Genomic DNA, 19337 nt, shown 5'->3' with positions numbered 1-19337 from the left:
TTGCCCAGTGAAGACAGTTTTGGTATATGTAAGTATAAATAGTTATATCTTTCCAGTTTCCAGATATATTTCTAAAATGTTGAAGCCACCACTGTCCATATGAGCCACACATGAATTTCTAAATTTCTTAGTGTCTATGCATAAAAATTAAAAAGTAACAGTTTAAGTTCACTTTAATAATATTTAACCCAATACATGAAAAATCCTACATTTCAACATGTAATTTATATTAAAAATTATTAATGAGATTTTTTTGTTCTAAGTACTTGAAAACCAGTGTGTATTTTACTCTAATAACATCTCAGTTTGAACTAGACACATAATTCAATTGCTCGGTAGTCACATGTGGCTAGTGGCTACCATATCAGATGTTGCCTCTATAAATATTTTTCTTTGATGTGGAAAAAATCCAATGGGAATAAATCAGTTTCTAATTCAGAAATAAAAGTTGAGGTTCAAAAAATAAAACAGTTTTTGATGATTCCACCATTTTCTTCTAAGGGGTAGTCCTCTCTAATCTTTGATTTTAAATGTCATGGGTATCAAACAACAGTTGCCCTCCAAGTTGAGTTTGATAATTTTGGAGAAGGGTAATTTGTCTTTAATACATGCAAATCCACTGTAGTTTTTTTTCTTTATAGTACTGTTCTTTTAATTAATATTAAAAAGAGTTCACAATTACTAAAAGCATAGATTGCTGACCAATTTAGCAAATATTTTGTATTATTAAAACAATACAGCTCTATAAAGTAAAATGTCAAAGTTTTAATTTCAAAGACAATCTAGAATCACCATGTAGTTATGGAAGAAATGTTTAGATCTTTAGCAAAAACTAACTTGTCAAAACCAACCAAACAAACATCACCAAATACTGTCAGCTGTCTATGATTATTTTACTAGAATTTACGAAAGTAAAGACAAGAACTGGAGAAGGAAGTAAGTTTGTACTTTTTCTTTTTAATTAGGGAAAAAGAATTGAAACAGTTAATACTAAACTATATGAAGCGTTATTTATTATGTGTTCTTTAAGTCAACAACTAAACATATACATTATCTAACCCTTAAAATTTCTCTCATTCTCATTTTTCTTATCTACAATTTTGTTTGCATTTGCCAAGGTGACAAGGTAGCTGAGGAACAGCATACATAATAAGATGATGGATTATGTCACAGTTACTTGTTACATCACTAGCCACACTTCTCTGAGGCTCAGTTTCCTTCTCTGAAAGGAGGAGGATCATATTCTTTAATTAAGCATTTATTTGATGTCCATAACTTGAATCTTTTCTAGGTGCCTCTTAACATTTGATTAAAGCTTAAAGCTAATTTCGAAATGTCCCACCCTGGCTCCATTTTTTAACTTACGCTTCTTTCTAAAAATCAGGAGGCCTTACCCATTATCTTTATCTATATTTGAAATAAACAAAAGGAAAAAAAACAGGCACTTGGTCCTGATACAGGGCTAGATGCTATTTGGTATGAAGATTTCATGAGAAGATGCAATGGAAAACTCTTTTAGACACAAACAGTGTTGTGCAAATGTGAGGATTATTTTTGTGAAAAATGTGTTCTACCATTTGGAGACCAAGAAAATGTGTTTACTCTTCTGCCTTTATCCTTAGTTTGCCTTCCATCAGGCATCCTGAACCAGGAAGCAATGTGTATATTTCACAAAAAGAGTGAGAAAGTGATTCCATCTTCCCTGGGTGAGTTTTACGTTGTGCAGAGGCTAACACTAAACAAGTTGGTTGTACCACATGTCTGTTCAAGCTGATCAGTGTTAAGGGCTGATTATACCAAAATTTCTTGTTGCTGAAATAACATGTCGGTTTCTGCCTTTCTGGGAAAAAAATGTATGCAGGGAATTATAGTATCCCCTTTAAAGCAAATGTGAAATTCCTTTTTGGAAAGAGAAATTGATCAGCTTGGAAGGGAGGGCTCAACTATGTTCTTTATGAAGTCGTGTCTATTTGCAAAGCTTGTTATTAATGCTACGGAGAGAACAAGGGGAAGCCTGAGCACTCATCTGTATATGTTTACAGTATCGAGTCAATTTGCATTAATAAAGATTTAAAACTAGCAAATTAATTTGCGAGGTGACTTGTTTGAGTGAAGGCCTTTAAACACCCTCGGGAGAGCTATTTTGAAATCACTAAACACAAGGCACTGTATTTAGAACATGTGTTGTGTCTCTGAAAATCTCAGCAGCTATAATGGGCCAATTTCTAAAGTGAGGGCTGCCTCCTTGTGGAATTCCATTGTGAAGAGAAGTGAGAAGGTCCCTGAGTGACAAGGGCATAGCATCAGAGGTAGATCAAAGAGCAGTTTTAACATGGTCTTCATGGTCAGGTCAAAGATCCCTTCATTTATTCTTTCAGTAAATATTTAATATGCATCTATTTTTGTGCTGGTCCATATGCTAGACTCTGGGAAGACAGTAGAGCAAAACAGATCATGTCCTATCCCCACGTAATTTGCATTCTGATAGGTTTTCAAATGAATTAAAAAAAATTCTATAGTGAGAATTACACACAAGGAAATCCACAAGTGGTGTAATAGAGTAACGAGGGAGATTTTACCTTTTATTTTATTGTGTTAAAAACACTTAACATGACATATACCTTAACAAAATTTCAAGTATGTAATAATACAGTATTGTTAACTATAGGCACAATGCTGTACAGCAGATTTCTAGAACTTATTCATCTTTCATAAATGAAACTTCCTACCCACTGAACAGCAACTCTGCCTCCCCCTCCCCCTAACCCCTAGAAACCACCATCTCCTCTCTGTTTCTATGAGTCCCTACTTTTTTTTTTTTTTTTTTTTTAGTAGTCAGTCATCCTGTTTAGGTTAGGTGTGCAGGCCCTGGTCTACTTCGTGGTCTGTGGTTCCAATGACACTTTAGTTTCAGAGCCTTTGTAGTATTGTTTTGGTCTGCTTGGTTTAACTGGTGCTACTGGTCCCTGCTGGTGCTTTCTGAGGGGGCAGAGACGCTTCCCCAGGCTGGGCCATCTGTGTAGCTTTCCTTCATCACTTACTGTCAGTGCGATGCCCGATCCATCCCCCTTGCCAGTGCTGCTCGATTTATCTGGTTTGCTGGTGAGATCTGGTTCAATCTGAGGCAAGAATGAGCCTATCTGGGCTGCCTTCTTCTTCTTCTTCTTCTTCTTTTTTTTATAAATGAGCCTGACTTTTTAAAAGATAGTTCACAGAAGTGGAAACATAGAGTATTTGTCCTTCTGTGACTGACTTATTTCACTGGAGGCTTTATGTTTTCGTAGGATTCGTCAATTAAGGTTTTGCTGAAGAAACCGGAGTGTTATTAAGAAATCAGGCCACCGAATGAGAACCCTGGGAAGAGTTTTACCATCAGAGGTCCTACGACCTCACTGAGGCTGGAAAGAACTTCATGTATTTGACAGTTGGATGACAGATGATCATTTTAGTCCATGTCTTGAAGTTTGAAATTTTAATGTGATTTGTCTGCAGAAACCAAAGTTATAGGTATTTTTCCTCCTTTAGAGCAGTTCCCTCAAAACGATGTTCATTTAGTCCAATGATACCACTTAAGAATACTTGGGAAATCTTTTATTGTTATTCCAGTTTATGAGCTTATTTTATGTGTTTATAATCTTATTGCATCTTCAAGCAAAGAAAAACCTCTTCACATTTTGATTAGCTACACTATTCATCCATATGACAGAGCAGGCTTTTTCCTGTTTCCCAAGGTTACTTCTGGTCATCAGAGAGGGTGTTCTTAGAATAGGGCACGGGACTCAAAAGGACTCAAAAAATCTTACACTGGTCCCTATCACAATCAGCTTGCTCACCTGTACAGTGGAGGTTTACACCGTATGGACCGTCAGCGGTCTTTCATGACTTATGTTCTAAGTTTCTAAAGCTCCTAAGAACATCCTCTGGGCGGGCAATTGTCTACCCTTCACTAATCATCTAGAGGAAACTTGAAAATTTCCAAAAGAAGTTTAAACATGCTTTGAGAGAAATACTGGAATAAGTATATACCAACAAATGGGAAACTTGGATATACTCATTCTGGAGTTTTATTTTTTTAAGGCCTTTATCTTATTATACTATTCATTAATTTTTTTTCATACGAAAAATTGTTATTACACACAGGCACTAAGGAGGAGAATCTTGAGGACTCCAATATTTACTGCAACTTCCTTGCTGCAACTCTTATTCTGAATATAATAGAATGTGCTCATAATTACTCCCCCTTGTTTAAAAAGAAAACAGCAAGTTCTGTTTCTATTATTATAAGCATTAGAGGCTTATACAAAGGATGCTTTAAAAAAAAATCACACCCAAATACAACAACTGACAGTCTGTGACAATCTAATTGCATTTCTGCCACCCCAGAGAAGCTATTTGTTGTCACTAATAACGATGCCGTAAATTAACAATCAACTGGAAAGAGACAGTTTTAAATCCCAACCTCTTCACAATTTAAAGCAGGTCTTGGGGACTAAACACATTACCAGGACAGCTCAGTATTCTTAGAAAGTAAATGTGTCTCTCCTCCTCATTTTGTACTACATGCTATAATCAAAAGGGGAATTGCAAGACCTCCTAAGAAACCCTAACAGTGGGGAAGTGATGGGTGGCATTATCTGCACGTTTTCCTTGTTGGTGAAAGGCCCCTCCGCCTCAGAGAGCCTGGGAAGAGTTATGAATGGAGCAACTCAGATATCACTCCCTTGTGTCTTTTAAGTGATGTGCTGCAAGGCAGCGATTAAAAACATGGACTTTTGAAGACATACTGGTTTGATTCCAATTGTTCACTTTCTAGAGCTGCAGGGTTCAATGGAGAAACCAGTAGTCATGTGTGGTTATTTCAAGTTAAATTAATTAAAATTAAATAAAAACTGTAAAGTAAGTTCCACAGTCGTGTTAGTCACAGTTCAAGGGTTTAAATATAGAATATATCCTTCGTGCCAGAAAGTTCTACTGACTAGTGCTATTCTACAGCTATCATTTTTTATTTTTTATTCCTAGTTAAACTCATCCTCATCGTCCATCTGTGCTAGAGCAATAGCCTCTCTCCTTTCTCTTTTGCCCCTGTGATTACTTCTTCGCTCAGAAATCACTGACATCATTTGAAAACTTAAGTCAGATGATACCATCCTCTTCCACAGTTTTGCTTTATATGAGAATACAAGCCAAGCTCATTACTATAGACTACAAATGTGTATAGCATTGTTATATACATATATATCTTTCTTACATTATACCCTACCACTCCACATCCTACAACTCCGTATCTCCCACCCCTTCCCCACCACCCCTTATGTCTTTCAGGCCACAGTGACTTCTTTCTGGTCTTTGAATGCTCCAAGCATACTATTTGCCTACATATTACCCTCACTAGAAATGGTCTTCCCCTTTATTGCCATATGATTTACCACTTCTGTTCAATCAAATTTCAAATTAAGGTTAATCCCCCTGGAAGACCTTGCATGACACTTGCATATATTCTATCATCTTCGTTTTTTAAAATTACCTGCTAATTTTGATTATTCACCTACTTCTTATTTACTGTTTATCTTTATCTGCTATAATATAATATCCATAAAGCAGGGTTCTTGTATCTTCTATTCTATCCTGAACTCTTGTTTGCTAGCCAATTGTCTGACACAGATGAGTGCTCAATAAATAATCTTAAATGATCAATGTGAAATAAGAATACGACTCTGAGCCCCTGAAAATTTTAGGTGCATTAGATTATGTAATTCTCATAATTTCCTTCTGAAAGAGGTAATAATAATAATAATACCTCTTTGTCCAGATGAAGAAAGTGATTAGGCAACATTTAGCATTCCTTATGTGTTTAATAAATGGTAGCATACACTGATTTCTCTGGAATCCCTAGCTAATGCAGCGGGTGCAAACTCTGTGAAACATAAAATCTGGTAATTGCTAAGGAAGCAGAAGTGAAGTGAATGAACACCAGGTAATAGCTCCTTAACATGAATTACCCACTCTTAGCATCTACCTTATCTGTCTAATGCCTAAATTATATCTACATGATCCCTCATGTCACATACTTACCCCAGATGTTACCTGAGCTGAACAGTCCAAGCCCAGCCACATTGATAATGGAGCTTATTCATAACAGAAAGTTGAATTTTCAAGGTCCAGATCAGAACTCTTAAGTAAACCACACTGTAGGGATAATGGTAAGGGGTGAGATATTGGACCAAATTCTCTAAAGGACTCACTCCTTATAAATGTCTAATCCTCTGTGATTATGCATAGGTGGTCTGATTGGTAAGTTAGGTAAGTAATTCCATCTCTTTGAGTTGCTGACAGTTTCATGTGTGTTAGCTTGTATACACAACTGTGAGATAACCAAGCCTATTAGATAGACTACAAGACATATCTATTTTCGGTCCCCAAAGTAATCCATGTTTCACTATTTACATTTATGAGACAGCAAGGAGATCCAAATGTTTTATAAAGATATGTCAGAGATTAGATGTATGGATCTGCATAATACAAAGACCCAACCACCCAAGCTCATGAATGCTTAGTTTTCATTTTCTGCTGATTTTGTGCATGGAGGGGTTGATTTTGCACCATCTCCTTGATTTATTAAACAAGCCATCCTTCCTCAAGGAATGTACATTCTAAAGAGGAAAGAACAAATCCACTGGTCCATCCAACCCTAACAAGAAAGAAGATGAAAATAAACACATTTGAGGGAACCTGAAGAGGGTCTTTATTGTAAGATCACCAAGGCAGAGCCTCTACTTTGTGCAATATGTAAGGCCCAGAGAAGGGCAGCCACAGACAGTAATCCAGTGATGGTGAGAAAACACGTACCGGAGAAGCAATTAAGGGGCTGTTGGTTGAAAAAAAAAATATATGCAGATTAGTAGATCAAAGGATCACGACTAATAGAACATTATATCCAGAAAAGACATGGGTACCAATAAACCAATTTCTACTTAGAATTGAGTCTCAGATAACAGAAGTGATCTGTCCAAACTCAGAAACCTTAAGGTGATAGAAATTCAGCCAGATTCATGTCTCATGAATACTAATCCTGAACTTAAAAAAAAATTATTAAGCATTGCAACTGTAAAAGTAAAAACAAATCTATATGAGATAGATTTAAAATGCATAAAAAATATATTATTTTTCATTTAGGCATAAGAATTTTAAGGAAACTTACTATTTAACTCCTAAAGCAAGACACCAAGGCAAGGATAAAAATCGATCACATCACAGATGACATTTTTTGTACAGTGAAGAGGCTGGATTTCTTCCACGTCTTTTAATTTTTATAATCTCTTTCCCTGATGCTGTACTATCATCAAAAGGAAATAAGATACTTATATTTTTATGTTTTTATTTTTACTTTTAGTTAGGAGATGTGTTTTTTTTAATCATCACAAACTCTCTTCCTCAATCTGTCTTTATCTCATGAGTTTATATTTGGCTTAATTCTGCCTGATCCCAAACCCCTCTCCCCCCAAACTGCAAACCTACAATCAACTCATCATTTCCTAAGTATATTATACACTTTCCCATTTTTTACTTTACCCAGATGAAACTTTCTGCTTGGGTTTTTCATTTCCATATTTATGGTTGAGGTGAGCCTAGGAGGTATGTCAGATTTCAACATTTAGAGAAGTGAAAGAGAGAGGTATTTTCTGTCCGGGAACATTTAAAATAAGTGACCCCTCCTCTAGCTTTCTCAGTAGTATGGTGACAGTCCTGTTTTGAGTACTTCCTTAACTCATTCAACAGCTGTCGAATGCCTACTATGTGCTAAACTAATGTTATTAAGCCTTACAGTTACCAATAAACTCTTTGTTTTACTCATAGGAACTTATGAAGGTCAAAGAGCACATCTTAGTCATTTTTTTTTATTGCCCACACCTACTAATGCCATTCCATAAATATATAAGGGGCTCAATGTATATTAAATAAACAAAAGCATGATCCATCAGCTTCAAAGTGATTCTTGAGCCAGAAGGAACTCAAAATACCACTTGACAGAAAATAAACAACTCAAATCTTCTGCAAACTCTGGCCAAAATACACGCCTCCCTTTCAGAACTATTGAGTCTGTGTCACATATATGGATAAATCTCAGGCATCAGGAAAGCGACTCACCGTCTTATATCTCTCCTGGAGGTGTCAGAGACAAATCGATTTGACTCCCTGGCCAAACAGAACCATTTCTGAGGGGTAGGAGGAGCTGAGGATTTTGAGAAGATTTGATCAGCACGAGACTCTCCCCAGGAATAGAAATGGGGAAGAGATGGTATTTGTTAGGCAGTTTATGGATGGACGGGTGGCCAAATAGCTTTATGGGGTAAGAAGACATAGTTCTAAGGTGCCCCTCCCCTTCCCCCAAATAAATTTTCCTATCCATATGACAGGACTGGGCTATTTTCCAGTAGCTTGGTTTATCAGACTTGGTGTGTCTTGATTCCTAAATGGAAAAGAAATGCTAAGACTGGAATTTCGCTCAATTTGCTGATGCAGTTATAAATGCAGATGTAGGCTGATACAGCTATTGTCTGATTATCTGTAGAATAGTGACCAGTATCCACTGGAGTGCGTCAGAATCACTTGTGGAGTTTTCAGTACAGATATCAACTGAAGAAACTGATATCTGAAGTTCATAAAATGAGCATTGCAAAGGAGCATCTCCTATAGTTACCATGAAAATTCTTGGAAGCCCTTGTAATAAGCATCTATTGAGGTGACTATAGTTCTCTTTTTTCCCATTTCTCTCCTAAAATAATATTTGCAACTAAATAAACCCTCTAAAAATAAACAAGTACTTCATCTTTTAGTATTTCATACATTTTTAGAGCATAAACATTGTAATTCATGTTGATTTTTACCCTTTATTATAAAACGGCAGTAAATGCTCTTATATATGCCTTGCATGTGGCAACCCAACCTCTTCCTACAGTATACATAAACTATATACGTAAACATTTAGTATAGATACTACGCAGTATAATATATAGTATACATATATACACACAAAAAAGCATATTTAGGTACTTCATTCATTTCCTTTGAAACCTCCAATTTATATGTATATGTAATACATACATATATAGATATAGATAGGTAAATATCTTGCTAAAATCTATCTCTAGACAACCTATGTCTATTGATTTTAATAATTCATTCTTTAATTTTATTTAAAAGAAGTAAAGTTTTTCTTTCATAAGATGGCACATAAAACGTTAACAGACAGCTCCCACCTCTGTATTACATATTTCTACTCTCCTCCAAACTACACATCCCCATTGCACCATGAAACAAAGGCTTTAACAAATAGGTTAAACCGCATGAAATTTCTAGTATTTGATGACCATTTTTAACTTACAAAGGCAACAATTTTATATGTTTCAAAATAATATTTATAACATGTGTAACCATTTTTTACATTCAAATACTAAAGGCAGGCTAAATACACTATGATTGCAAGATGCTCATTTTTTGTATAAAAGATTGTCTTAGAGCAATATACTACCACTGAGTAGGCTTAGAAGAATAGTAATATAATGTTTAAAAAGTATAGAATTAGATTGAAGAAGGAGTTGTTTACATGGAATGGAATGGCAGTCTAGAATGCTTAAGAAGAATACAAGTTTATCAGGGAGGCAGAAAAGGAATGACATTCTAGACAAAGTAAATTACACGAAGAAACGAATTGAAGTATAAGGCAAAGGGGTCAGTTCAGCAAACTAAAAGCAGTTTACTTTTGCTGGAGCATAAAGGTGTATGCGTATGTGTGTATGTGTGTGTGTGTGTGTGTGTGTTCCATTTAGAGCAGCGGAATATGAAGGTGAAGAGATAATCTAGGACCAGATTTTGTAATGTATTACATGCCATCTTATGGGGCCTTGATTTGATGGGGGCTATACCTTTTTAACTAAGGTAGAGATTTTACCCAACAGGTGTCTTAGAATAGTCTAATTGGCACCTCTTTGGGGTTGGTTAAAGAGTGGAGGAAGAGAAGGAGGACAAAATCATTAGAGAATTTTTCTATATAATTTACTTTTCTTTGTTTCTTTCTTGGGGGAGAAACATGCAGTGGAAAGATTAATTGATGGGTTTAAGTAATATGAGAAAGTAAAGTCAGCAGAACATGATGTGACTGGTTATCAGGAAAAAAATGGAAGAGAAGTCCTGTCCCAGTTTGAGTGACTCAGCAAAATGATGCTGTTTCATGCAATAAGGAATTCCCTGGTTGGGGGCATCAAGAGCCACTGGGTTGACAAAGTGATGACATCACAGTCTTTGTTATCAATATCCTGGGATTTTCTTCTTCATATCCTCAACTCTTCCACAAAGGAAATCATATTGGACAGAGCCATTCATTTAGATTTGAATCTTACAACTGCAGAGTTAGTAAATATGTCCATTTTGCATGGATAAAAGCAAACTATGTAGTGAAGTTAGGATTTATTTATAGATTTAAACAAGAAATGAATGCTAAAATAATCATCGTTGGGATAATCCTCATTCTTTTGAACTTTATACATTTGTACATGAGGATGACACTGTGACACTGATTCCTTTCTTATTAAGAGAAAAGACAGGCAAAAATAATATTTATTTTTACTTTGGATGCAGAGAATGAGAGGGTTAGGTCAGACTGTTAGAAGGATCACTGCAGATTCTGAAGAATGGAATATAAAAACATTTTAAGATCAAGGAATACTGAGATTTCAGGGAGAGAAGATGGAGAAGAACTAATATTCATTAGTCACCTACTACACACCTTCAACTTCACATAGAAAAACTGACATAAACTAAAAAAAATTGCTAAAACTTATATCCATTTTGCATGTTAGAACAGAACTGTAGAAAACCATTTTAAAAGTGTTTTTAGATTTCAAGTGACATTTATTGGGTATGTCTTATATGTTAAGTGTATTACGTGCCATGATAAGCAGGCCCTAAAATGGACCAATGGTCCCCATCTCCACGGAATTCATGCTCTTTTATCATTTCCTCCCCTTAAGTGGAACCTGGACTCAGTGACACTCGTAATGAATAGAATATGGTGGAAGTGACGGTATGTCACTTTTGAGACTGGGTTCTATATAAAGACCCTTGATCTGTCTAGTGTGCTCTATGCATGCCCATTCTCATTCTTGGGGCCCTTCTTCCTCTCCTGGAATATTCACTCTGGGAGAAGTGTGCAAGCTTGCTGTGAGTAACCAAATGAAGAAACCCACATGATGAGGAACTGGGGTTTCCTTCCAATACTCAGCAAGGAAATAAGTTTTGTCAACAGTCACACAAGTAATGTTGGAAGCAGATTATCTAGTTCCAGTCAAGCCTTCAGATGATTGTATCCATCACCTCAAGAATCACTTATCTAAGCCATTCCTGGATTTCCGACTCTCAGGAACTATGTGAGATAATAAATGTTTGTAGTGGTTTAAGCCGCTAATTTTGGAATAATCTGTTGTGCAGTAACAAATCTCTAATACACATAAATTAGTTTATTTTATCCTCATAAATGTCGGGTACAGATATTAACATCCCCATTTTACAGAAATCACTGAGTACTACAGAGGCAAAACTATTACTGAGATCTGAACTCCAAATTCTGTCCATTACACCCAAATGCCTTCTGGGAATTTAGGGCTCTCTAGAACTAACTATGGTAATTCTGATGTTTATGCAACATCTATTTTCTTGGTTTTATTTCTGGCCATTTTCTGATCATTCTTGCAGGGACAATCTAGTTACAACTAGGTGCTAATGTATTGTACAGCTGCTTCAAGCAACCTGCTGCTTTGGCTGCAGCTGGGAACAACTGACTTTCCCAGCAAGCTCTGATTAGCATTTTGATCTTGACAAGCACTTTTCTCTTTGAATGTCAATGCGGGAGTGATTGTTGTCACTACCACACCTTATGGCTTCTACTGTATGTATACTCTGTGGTTTGCCTTTGCTTACTGAAAACACACGCTCTGTTACTGACACACTCCAAATATGAGCCATTTCCCTTGATTTTCAGGCATGTGTGACCTTTGAGGGGAAACAATACCATGCAGATTCTGCTTGTTATTGATTTAGAAAATATCTGGGGTTGGAATTGGCATTATTTTATTCCCTTTAATATCCTTGGTACTTAGGATTTATTAGCTTAATACTGACATAACAAAGTATGTGAGGATTATTTTACTCCGGTCCCTCATTTTTTAAAAATCTATGAGGTGGAAATAGAAACTTGTCTGTGTTTATAGCTGATTGATGATCTAAATTTATCTGACTCACCTCTAAGGTAGAAATAATATCATCACTTATTTTTTTCCTGTGACCTATGAAATGTAGCACTGCACAACACTGTGACAACATACTGTGAATACTCACTGCATGCTTTATTTTTCTTCCTTCTTTCAAGAGGTGATAAGGAGTGGTCAACCTATTTGTCCCAGGAATGTAGATATCTTTTATAACTTACCTTCTCTCAAGGTCTTAGAAGTCCAAAAAAATAATAATTTCAACGAATGGCAATAGATTCTACTTGGTTATGAAGAGATCCGATTCACCTTTCCATAAATAAGTCTGTTCTACAGCTAAATGAGTCTGACCACAATGTGTATATGAGTTGCAGCATATTGTGTGATTGCTACAGGGGAAGCGGGCTGAGGAAAATTAGTTGAGGGGCTGTGATCCCAAGGCTGCCCTTTAAAACAGATCCCTCTTCTTATTGAGTGGTATAATAGCCATTATTTTTTGAGAACTCACCACATCCCAATTACTTTATCTCTTGTTCTCACACCAGCTCTTCCAGATAATGTATAGGTTCTCAGTCTACAAAATGGAGATGAGGATTTAGATAAATGCCCCAAGGTCATAGACCATCAGTAGTACTTAGGATATAAAACACTGTTGGTTTTTTCCCTTGATCCCCAACACAGAACTCTGTTCTCTATGTTCCTTTAGCTGCTGTTAGTAGTAGTAATAACAGCCATCAGAAAGGATGAAGTCATAATGGAAAAAGTAATTTAAAGAAAAAAAAAAAAAGAATGAAACAAGGAGAACATATTCCAATAAAGTGAAGGAATTAATTAATTGATTAATTAAATGTTGTGTTCATGAGTAAATTTGACAGAGGGGTTCCAGAAAAGTAAATTCTGCTACATAAAGTATAGGTAATAAAAATCATAATCATAAGTACTTACTATGTAGTGAGTATTTTTTCCATTAGGATTGTTGCAAGAATTGTAAGAGATAATCTATAGTAAGTATTGTCTTTTTGTCTATTCTGTATATGAAACATCTAAGGTTTAGAGAAAGTAAATAACTTGCCAAAGGCACCCAAAGAGAAAGCAAAGGGATACAGATTTGCCAAGTAGTCAGACTTCTAGGTCACCATCTTAATCTCTCAATAGTACTGTTTTGTGTCAAATGTTGATGTGTCTTACTAAGGAATGTTTTAAGGGAACAATGGTTGACATAGTATTTTATTCCAGGTGGAAACAAGGTCCCCAATAAATCTATAAGTTATGTTATAATTCTAAATTAATATATTTAATAAGTAATAATAATAAATTAATGAGCAACACAAGATAATGCTGGTTCAAGTTGGTTCCCAGGGTAGTCTGCCCCAAAATACGCCTCAATGACTTATTGATTATTTTGAATTAAACTTAATTGAAAAACAGGCAGTGGAGGAAAAATGTTAAAAAAAAAAAAAAAACCACTCTGACCTCCCCTTTTTACCTGTGAAAACGGAAAAAAACATCTCCCATGTGGAGGTATCCTTCCTATATCAGGAGGGGAGAAAGCATCTTTATCCCCAGAGTTAGGAAATTCAAGGCTAAGAAAGCTGTCTAAACAAACGTTGTTACTTCTTCATTAGTCTGCTACCCCAAGCATAAGTCCCTTTGTTTCCTTAAATCTTCACAAATAATTATTTCTTTGCCTAAAAATGACCTATAAACAGTCTGCTTTGATCACTTCAGGGGTCCCATTTCCATGAGACCTCAGTGAATATGAATTCTTTTTTTCTCCTGTTAATCTGCCTTGTGTCAGATTAGACCAGCCAAAGGAACTCATGAGGGGTAGGGAAGAAACTTGCCCTCCCCAATGAAGGGAATTGTTTTTTACTTAGATTTCAATATTTTTTAGTCGAGTTCTATACTAACTTAAATAACTGTATCAGTTAATGGCAATGGAGTACATAGAACATACACTCAGGCTGACAAGAGGTGGCAAATTGTGGCTTGGAGACATCACATTGGAAGAGGGCCTGCTCTGAATCTTTATGATTATTCTTCTTTGGATGAAGGAAGTATTGGTTAGGTAGCTATACCAATGGCTTCTACTTTACCAATTATGTAAATTATAGATATTGAGTTATTTTAACCTTGTAATTGGAATTGCTGTTGGCTTAAGGTTACCATTTCAAGCCAGTATGACACTATAGAAAGTATGTTGGATTTGAAATCAAAAGATATGCTTTTGAATCTTATAATTCAACCTTGATGGTATACATGGTTGCCAGATAATATACAGACTCCTAGTTAAATTTAAACCTTAGATAACATTAGATAGTATTTTTTATTTATTTCAATGTAAGAATATTCCAAATATGGTATGGGATTTGCTTACAGTAGAAATCACTCATTGTTTACTTAAAATTCAAATTTAAATGGGCATCTTCATTTTTTTTTTTTGCTAAATGTGAGTTTGAGAAAGTTCCTGGACTAAATTTTTTTCAACTGAATAGTGTAAATAAATAATTATTTCTTGCTTACTCACAGATATGTTGAGAGGATTAAGTAATAGATCAACTTCCACCATTCATGTCAGTGGCTGTGTCAACAACTTTTGAACTTATTTCAATAAAACTAATATCCCATTATATTAAATAACACATTAAGTAATCCTTACTCTTGACTATGACATTCTTTATCCCACTGATATAACCTTTCATTTAATTTAGATAAATGTTTCTATGTTGTTTATTTACATATTCTTAGATGCATCTAAGTGTGTAAAAGGATAAAAATTAGATTGGAAGGATATTGACCCTTTATGGATGGCACATGCCAGTGGATCTTAGGGATAATGGTAGTTCAAAATATCTCTACCTTTCAACAAAGTTCCCTGCACAGAAGGTGATGTGTAGTTTTACCAGTGAAAAATCAACTAACAGAGATTGCAGGAGATATCTGTTCAGTGATGTGGATGTTAGTCCAAGCCTATAGACAAAGTGAAAAATAGTGGTTCCTAAAACAGATATGCTGAATTAGCTCAATACTTCTATTAACAAACATATGGGCAAAAAATCAATCTGAGATCCATAGTCATCCAAAACCTAGCATATTGCTTACACATTTAGGTGTGAGGGAGCAAATTCAACTCAGCTTTGTGTGATGATTCAGTTGGTCCACATTTACATAAATAGAACCAATGGATGGTGCAGATGTCAGCAAATTTATTAAATGATCTCTGACATAGATTTCCACCTCAACTGTCATTGGAATCCTGGGACTATTTCCAATTCTAATTTCCAACAGTCACAATTAAATCCTTTAAAATTCTATCAGTCTGAACTGTTTTGCATGAACTTTAGATTTAATTTTAAAGATTATTTTTGTGTGTGGAAAAATGCTAAAGTCAATAGACATTTTAAATATTGAAGAGCAGTAAGAGCCAATTGGTAATAGGAGTTTAAGTTAGTTTTCCAGTGGACCTTGCAAAAATTTAAATAATTGAATTTTATTCTTCTTTGATCAGTGGCTTCCATGTCTCAAACATGCTTGTCAGCTGAAATTCATTTTCCAAGTAGGGCAAAAGACCAAAAAAATGTTATTCATTGCTAGAACCATTTGAACACTTTTCAAGCACATTTGTAAAAATACAGAGTTAATTCAATAATTTATTGAAATTATCATAAAAGTTCAGCAAATCATGCATTGTGTTCAGATCCTGATATATGCTAGATTTCCTGTTTTTACGAGTCAGCAGCTTTATAACTATAACCATTTGAATTTCAAATGATAAATTTATATCTACCATAGCCCTAGAATGCATAAAATATAAGAGGGCACCTTTTAGAGAAATTTAAAAAGAATTGTGCATTTTGTAATTTGATATATGTAACATAATCCATTATACACCAGGGCTTATATTGTGCCAGCAAATGTAAAAGGGAATGCAAACTCTCGTCTGTGCTCAGCACAAGGCAGCACAACAGAGACATGTTTCCTTGAGTTATGAGCCACTACCTCCATTGAATGCAATGATCTTTATCCTCTTTGGAAGGGGTGCATATGTAACACACTGAAGGGCTCTGTGGGCTTAATTACTACGTTAGAATTTGGCAGAATGAGAAAGAAGGGATGCCAAGGAAAGTGAGAAAAAGAACTCTGTAGTCGTCTCCACAGAGGTGGAGAATCCACAGAAATGTTATTCCACAGCCAGGGCAGAAGTCTATATTTTCTGTACTTTGGGATCTCTTCTTTCCATGTGTCTCTCTCACCAAGCCCATTTACCTACTACCTACTTGTATGCATCTTCACCCAAAGTAATTGCTATCTTACTTGAATTTTCATTGAACTCTCCCTGCTGAGAGTCAATAACAAAGACATGTACAAACAGCTACTGACAACAGGATGCTTTTCAGCTCTGCTACATATTAAATTTCTCAGGAATGGGGACTATATCTTATTAGCACAGTACTCCAAGTATTTTTAATTTTTATTAGCATAGTACTCCAGTATTTTTCCAATGACTAGAAAAAAAAATGGCAAGGGTCAATAATCATGTGAGAGTGACGTATGGGGCAACAAATATGGGGGTTTGAATCCCAGTGAACTACAAAACTTCATGTGGTCAGGTTAACTTGAGTTTCAGTATTCTTGTGTGTAAGAAATGTATGAAAAGGAAGACATTGGGAGGATTAGAGAAAAATAATACAATGAGAGCACATCATACACTTGTCAAATGTTAGTATTGTAAGATTTAACCCTCTATCTCCTGCCTCTCTTTTCTCACTTCCACAAATGTTATTGTTGTGATTGTTTACATAGACTCTTAACAGCATATAACAATAAACCCAAAATTCATGCTTTGAGAGTTTGAAGCTCTTGATTTTAGGCTATTAGTTCATCTTGGATTAAGTTATGTAATTCCGACTTATTTCATACATGAATGTGCAGCCCAGGTACATTAAGAGCTCTATCCATTGCCACCTAGTGAGTTAAGAACGAAATGGAATTTAGAACTCCGTCCTCGAGACACCACTTATTTTTTCTATATAGATGTTTGTTCTATGAAAAAATCTATATTCTATTCTAGCTCTTCTATCAGCTGATCGTTAAGCTAAATGCTTGGCATCATGAGCGGCAAAACTGCCTCACATCACTTTGTGAAGTTATAGGTACGTACATGACAAATTTAACCATTTAAAATATTTACTGAGGTGCTATGCAAACTCGTAGGTATTCTATATTGAATTTTATAATCAATTAATCACATGGAACAGTCTACATAACTCATCTGTGGTGCAGTACCAAAAGCTGAAGTCAAACAAATCAGATAATGTATATAAACACCTAGCACAGTGCTTCACAACTAATAGGTGTTCAATAGTTAATAGCCAGGTTGAGTCTTGGCTTTTCTTCCATCCTTGTTAAAAACTGCAATCACCAATCGAGCAATACAAAAAGAAACAAAAGGTAAAACATAAAAAAAATATATATCCTAAGAAAAGAGAAACCATCAAGATAAAAGTCTTCAGAAGTGGCAGCTGCTGTAACTAAACTGAACTGGAAAGGAAGGGCAGACCCTGACATTCTGTCTGTGCATGCACCAGTAATTCAGTGTCTGTGTGGGGCTAAAACACCATGCAGTCTGTTCCAGGGTTAAGGCATCCTGGGTAAGGAGGAATACTTCTGTCTCCTTCTGTTTTAGATCACTGGTGGTCTTACTTTATTTTTCTCACTTCAGAAATTCTTGTTCTCACCCACTCCCCAAAGAAGCCCACTAAGCATCAACAGGGAAAGAAATATTTTCCTAAATTCTGGAAGATCTGTATGAAATGAAAGGAATCACACTGCCTACTGATGCTGGAGAGAAGGAAAAAAGCATTTCCACATTAGTACAAGCACATAGTTGATAAAGATAAATCATGAAGAGCAGCCAAATGTAGACAGTTTGCTGTGATAGCATTCAAATCAAAGTCACCATTTGTTGCCCCCAGGGTTTGCCAAAATTTCCATCTTCCCCTTCACCTGCATTTGTTTCCCCTATAAATAGATTAGGTTGTAGGAGGTGAGATGATCACCTATTGAAACCGTCAACAGCTTTTTAAAATACATGCAAAAGACACAAGGTTTTCCTTAAGGAGACTGGCGTCACAGCTTAGAAGTGCAAAGAGGGCTAGCTGATTAGAGCACCTCATATCTCCCCTTCTGTAAAAACAAACAAACAAAAACAGGGGCCTCTGTTATGAATGTGCTTATTATGCCCTCAGCCAAAGGCACTAAGCATATCTGGGAATTGGCCGCCACAGTGTCCCCATCTGCTGCAGCCGTCACAGGCTAGCCCGTTGAGGCCACTGCCTGGCAAGCATCACGTGGGGCTGTCCGCTGGAACCTTCATTGGAACTGTCAGCTGGTAAGACACTCTGCAGTCACCTTTGACCTCTGTCCCTAATCCACCCGGACACATCCCAGGCTGTCGCATTGGATCATTCTATCTGGTTCATTGCACATCATTCGAGCCAACAATCGACATGTTCTTTTCCCCATCTGTGTGTTCCAGTTTAGGCTGGGTCAGGAGAGATGCCACTGTTTCTCTACTTTACTCCTGATCGCTCTCTGACTTTCAGCATTTAACTTTATAAACACTAACTTGCAAAAACCTGAAGTCAAGTGACAGCTATATTGGTAAATTCAGGCTTGTGAGAATATTTGTGTGTGTTTATTGGTTTAGCAGGGCACAAGAATGCCCTTTTAAACATGGTCTACCTCTATTTCATCTAACCACCTTTTCCACCTTTCTGAGCACTACAAATTACTGTTGTTATTATCATTATCTATTCTTCAAGGCTCATTTCCAACGCCACCTGCTTTGAAAAGCTATCCCCAATTGCCCCACAGCAAATGAAGATCAATCATTCCTGTATCATCTCTAAATACTCTGCATATCTCCTTTATGTAATCCTTCCAAATAAATATAAGGATTTTCTTACTTAGAATATTCTCTATTTCAGACATCTCACTAGGTACTGAGTTACTATACTGATGAACAAGTAGTCTGAGTGAACTCTCAGTCCAGTAGGAAACCCACATGATAATACA

At 36.0% G+C, this 19337-nt stretch overlaps 1 long non-coding RNA gene across 1 annotated transcript; it reads right to left on the bottom strand.

Moving 5' to 3' along the window:
* Positions 1-4937: 4937 nt before the first annotated feature.
* LOC116666081 lies at positions 4938-14272 on the bottom strand. The gene is made up of 3 exons (XR_004322955.1): positions 14263-14272; positions 12803-12805; positions 4938-5024 (listed from the first exon to the last, which is right to left on the bottom strand). It is a non-coding gene; the product is annotated as an uncharacterized LOC116666081 (long non-coding RNA).
* Between the last annotated feature and the right edge of the window lie 5065 nt (positions 14273-19337).

This window comes from Camelus ferus, chromosome 9 (genome assembly GCF_009834535.1).
Source record: "Camelus ferus isolate YT-003-E chromosome 9, BCGSAC_Cfer_1.0, whole genome shotgun sequence".
NCBI lineage: Eukaryota > Metazoa > Chordata > Mammalia > Artiodactyla > Camelidae > Camelus > Camelus ferus.
The sequence above is the reverse complement of the archived record's forward strand: the minus strand, read 5'-3'. Positions and strand labels throughout refer to the sequence as shown.